Source organism: Paramisgurnus dabryanus, chromosome 20 (genome assembly GCF_030506205.2).
Source record: "Paramisgurnus dabryanus chromosome 20, PD_genome_1.1, whole genome shotgun sequence".
NCBI classification, from domain to species: Eukaryota; Metazoa; Chordata; class Actinopteri; order Cypriniformes; family Cobitidae; genus Paramisgurnus; species Paramisgurnus dabryanus.
The window spans coordinates 20,533,382-20,539,412 of NC_133356.1; positions in this window are offsets into that span (position 1 = coordinate 20,533,382).

Below are 6,031 nucleotides of genomic sequence, written 5' to 3' on the forward strand. Positions count from 1 at the left end.
TGACATAGAATGATTGAACAGAGTATTTATCCTTGTTCTGTGATGTGACATGTAGACAAAAATATTTTTGTTTGGTTCTGTAATGCCTTAGAAGCTTCCTAAAAACCTCTCTCAGATAGCTCTATTAGGGTGGGGGATTTTAAACAAGTGGTTTTGCACCTATTTGGCTCTCCTACTGGCTTAACTTGCAATCTCATTACTGATTGGCTGACTTTGCTGCCACTCTAAAAATGTAGCCAATTATTTTAAAGTGGAGGGGCAGTGAGATGCCTGTGATGTCATAAGCATCAGTTTTTCAGATTGGGCCGTTTTCTGGCTGACATTTTTAAAAGAGGAATTTCGATGAGACAGATGTTTAGCATGTTTAGCAATTTTTGTATGTTTGTGAATGTGGGTAGACTAACCATTATTCAACACAAGGTAAGACAGGGTAAAAATGTTTTTATTCTTTGTCCCCTTTAAGTATAAAATACGTTAAACAATAGTTTTACTATAAACTTTAAATATTTTAACTTAGAGGCGAAAAACGTAGGCGAATTGGGACTCAGCATATGTGTTTATGTGTTGTGAGACACCATGTAAGCTTAAATTAATTGCCCCAATTAAGGGGATCAATAAAGCTCTAAACTAGACAAAAAAGTTTGGTGAACTGCACGTTTGCAGCACTACTCTTTAAGTGTTGATGTTAACAGGTTACAGCACTTACCCAGCACATGTAAGCATCATCATTTCCGCGCCGGGTATATGAGGCATCCAAACATGCCTATGGCTCAAACTACTGATGCACGCATTCAACTGTGTTGATGTGATTGGTTACGTGTTTGTGACGATGGAAACCAAGGCCATTTTAAACCGCAGGAATGAGACTCTGTCTTTAATTTTATGGAGAAAATACTCAGCAATGGTGTTTAATGATGAATTTACCCATGGCTTATCTTGAAACATTAAAAGCACCACCTTGACACAACAAAAAAATTCAGATTTTCCCTACAGTGGGGCTTTAAATGCATGAATGTTTTGCCAGTTATTTGCCAACATATTTGGGTCTTCACTCTCAGAAATAAAGGTACAAAAGTTGTCACTGGGACAGTACCCTTCCAAAAAGGTACACCTTTGTAAAAAGTGCATATTAGTACTTCAAAGGTACATACTGGCAGTTCAAAGATACATATTTGTACCTAAATGGTACACATTAGGCCCTTTTTTACAGGGTACTGCCCCAGTGACATCTTGGTACCTTTATTTTTGACAGTGTTCAGTGACCAGAATGTATTTCTTACACCGCTCTCTAAACTTTCTCATTAGTATAAAACTGTTGTACTGCTTCATTAACAAATCCAAAATTATAAAACAAAGCATATGCCAATATTTTTTTCGCACAACTTTTGCATTAATGACATTCTGAACAATGCATTTAAAGGTTAATAGGGAACAAAGCAAAGGGAACAAAGCAAAGTGTTTTTTGTGATATCAGCTGATACTGTACTGTATATCTGAGCAGTTGAAAGTAAAAACCCGTGTTGTGGTAGTGCATGCTTGCAAAGTATATTCACCTCAGACCGTGTTTTGTCAAAAACAGGATGATAACATTGCCAAAACACTTCTTAGAAAGAAAAACAATCATGATCACAATGCCTAAAAACTAACCTTACCCAAGTCTTCTTTCCAAATTTCTTCACAGTGTTATTTAGGAAAATACCACTGAGCATTTTGACAGGCAGAAATCCAACTGCAAAAGATTTGCTTTGGAGAGAAGAGTCTTATAAAGACTTCAACTGAATTACAGCAGAAGGACACAGGGGATTCTATTGCTAATTTAATGTAATATAAATTGCACCACAGAAACAGACCATTCAAATTACTGCAACATCTGAGTACTGCAAAGTGGGTGTATCTCATTTGCGATAATTGCATGCATTTGCCTTCATAATTCCCTGAATTGGTCATGCCATTTGTGGATCCAGCTGTTTTAATCACTCTCATTTGTTTAATTTGTTTGTCATATCCCCGGTCTGCGCATCCTCCTGTGCATACAGAAGAGCATTCAATAGCAGCACTGATTCATGCAGTGCATTTTCATATGGATAGGAAATAGTCAGAGGAAAATGTTGTTTACATTGTGTATTTTTAAACTTTTGCACCATGGACATATACTGTGCAAACGTCTTAGGCAACCATGCCACAATTAAATTAGTTGTTTTCGCAATGTTATAGTGATCATATATAATTATATCTCAGTCTCTTTAATAGAATACATCCAGAAAATACAGGAAATGTGTATATACAGTAGTATTAAAAACTGTATAAAAATGTAAACTGATGTGTCAAGTATTTAAGGTAAACTCCCCTTCCACTTGAGCAATAGCAGGAAACTGCAGGATTTCTTAAACCTAAAAAAAATGAAATCCTAATTTTAAAGAAATTAGTCTTTTTACTTCATTCTGCTCAATCTGCTCTTTTTTATATATTTCCTGTATTTTCTGTTTGTATCTTAATAAAACAGATTGAAAAATAAATATGGATGGACATTAAAACTTCTAAAACAAGCCTGGTGCCTAAGACTTTTGCAAAGTACTGTAGATTGTGTGGAGCACCCCACCTAACATCCCTCCCAGTTATATGTATGACACTAAAATAAAAAAAATAAATGAATAATCCCATAAACTCAAAAGCAATAAATAATCATTATGGGTACATATAAGGTAGGCATATCAGTAAATAGCTAAATGAATGGTGTTTGGATCCAGGAAATTCCTAACCGATTACTCCTTTACTGCCCACTTTACTTGCAATTATTTATCCACAACACATTTTGTTGTATAAATGTACTTAATGTGTTCCACTAACGAAAACATATCGGAATGCATTTATTAAAAATATATAATTATTACAACATTATTTTCAACACAAAACACTGATGCACAGTTGCATCATAAAGAGAGTTTGTGTTGACACAAGATAAGATAAGAAAAATGTGCTCTCATAAAACATGTTAATGTTACCTTTGACACCAGTACCATTTTCTCAATTCAAATCCATCACCGTTTACGATAGGGCCCCAGAGGTTTCCGTTTTCTTTGAGCTTAAAATGCATTTTACTTCGAAACTTCTGCGACGGGCCTGGTTTGAACAAGTGACGAGGTGAGAGGTGATAGCCTTTAGTGATATTCAAATAAACACTCTTGAAGTATTGTTCCACACAAAAGACCTTTCGGCAGCCGCACACCCCCTATAGGTCGGCAACACTTCAGCCATCGCCGTCTAGATGCACATCTGCAGCTCTATATATCACAGCGTATTGCACACCCTAAAATTCCACAGAGCGCAGCACCGGCAGTGATTTGTGATCTGTTCTCCTGCATTTTTTATTAAATTTTCATCTGTAATCTAAATGTCCTCTTGACTAAAAGCTCAGCCTTTTAAATCAATCTCACAACCCCAACGTAAACCTGAACCGCAATATTAAACCGTACGGATGGTACAATGGCATCTCCTTGCGTTCCTTATGCATTTGGAACTCGTATATTGTCCTGTGCTAACAGATGGGCAATCGCGCAGCCAGGGATGCTTAAAAGTGTTTAATAAATGTAATACAACCTATATAGTGTTGAAGAAAGGCGGCTAAAGCAGAACCAGCTGTCTGACCGCGGCGAGGGACCTTACAAAGGATTCCGGCCCATAAAGATGATGCCTAATATAGGCCAACATGTGGGCCTTACTGATATGTAATAAAGGGTCCTGTTGTATATTGGACAGTTTACGGGCTACAACGTTATTCCTCTGGAAAAGTGGACTGAGGCCATACGTTACTCTAGGCTAATTTATGACTTGATGGACTTTTTTTCCCCTTTATATACTCTATCAGAGGAGAACAATAAAAGGAAGCAGGTGAGGCTGGAATGTAGAGCCTTTCATGTTTTTATCCCACTCCAGAGGCACAGAGGCGTATTATGGTCTTAGAAGGTAATACATGAAAGTGTCTAACAAATTGTCAAATTAAGGATTGGTGTCATGACCCCTGGTGGTGTCTATTTACAGTCATGAGCCTTTCCAACTCATGATTCTTTAACACTGAATAGTGCCAAATTGAAAACTATGGAACAGAGAGGAAAAAAATATATTTTATAATCATTAACACTCCGTGTGGGAGATTATGAATCACCTTTATTTTCTTGCATTTCATGTATAATACTGTATATGCATAGTTGTTCCTGTAGCTCATCTGGCGCTAGCAACATCAAGATCAAGGGTTTAATTTCTTGGAAATACACACAAACCGAGCTTTAATGCACTGACTTGGATAAAAGTATTTGACATATTATGCAAAAATGTAAATGTGTACACATGATCTTAGTTACAGTACACTGGTCCATAAAATGTCCATGCAGCCATTGTTAGAGTTGTTTACAAAGCAGTCTCTTTGATTCCTCAGCTATATGGTGTTTGCAATGAATGGAAGCACCCTTTTTCAGTTTAACCTGTCTTAAATGCATTTCATATGAGCTAATATTTCACCACACCAGACCTGCTTTCAATCTGAGATACACTCCAGATAAGAGTTATAATCTATGTGTGTCAAATATGCCATACACTTGCATCTGTCTCTGGTATGTACACAACACTCTACGTCTATTTCAGGCTGATGGGGAAAAGAAGAGAGAGATAGAGCAGGTGTGTTTGGTTAAGATGTACCTGTCAAGTGGGGTGAATACACATTTAAATGAATCTCTTATCAGTATACCTCAGTGTTCCCACTAATGAAACATGGCAGACAGCATGTTAACATGTTTGTGTGGTTTAGTTTTGTCAAGGGTCTCCACCAATAGACATTATTGACATTATAGTCTACAGGAGTGGACATTATTAAAACTGAGAGAGCTGGAGAGCTGATCTCGATCTTACATCTAGATTATATTTGTTTTTATCATTTATTTTGACAGTTTAATGCAAATGGGAATTTAGTCAGTCTGCTGTAAAAAAGCTATGATGTGCATGGCAGAATGATTCTGAAAAGCTACATTTAATGGTTGGAAGACAAAAGTAATAAAAAAAATAGTTTAAGGCATTAGCCTATATATCAACTGAGAATAATGTCATGGCATGTCATTTGAATTGTCATTAACCTATCTGTAATTATTAATGACCAGTTGTTATAAAAAAAACATTGACTTGTTTAGGAATATAAAATATACATTATATGCATTTTAAATCAGGCCCGGATCCACGGGCGGGCCAGAGTGGGCCTGGCCCACCCAAAACAGCATTTCAGATAAAATTAAATTTTTTTAGTTTGTAACAAGTTTGTTTTAGTTGATCAATATTCAATACAAGATCTGTTAAGGGGTCAAAAAATATTACAAATGAAAATAGAGAGAATGTAAAAATAAACTTGTTAACAATTTTTATATATATAAGTTACTAAATAGTTCCAAAATATGTACAAAAAAATGTTAAAAATGAAGAAACACAAGCACAACAATAACAAACAACCCTAACAATTGCAGTGGCGGCCGGTGACTTCTTTTTTCGAGGGCGCTCGATGCGAAGTTCGTCACAACATGCATGAAGCCCATCATGTGTGTGGTTCGTAATTTCAAAATATGTGCATCACGTGTCTTGTCAAAATATGTGCATGCTGCAGACGCGTCTAAAGGGCTTATGATAAAAGAAACGCTAGGGTTTGCCAGATACTCACATAATCTAATGCTTAATCAGAGTTTACTGTTAAGGGAGTCTCTTGCGTGTATTTTGGAACGTGAGCGTCTCTTTTATCATAAACGGTTTTGACATGTGTGCAGCAGGCACTTATTTTGACAAAACACGTGATGCACATGGTTCACATGACGCAACAAACACATATTTTGAAAACACGAGCAACACACATGACACTCCGAACACATATTTTGAATTTGCCCCTCGGATGAGCAGTCACGAGCCGCATTGAACAATTTAGTCTTAAATATATGATATTAAAACTATAGACATGTGAGATTAAAGCATTAAAGACCCCCCCCAAAATCCGACCGGCCCC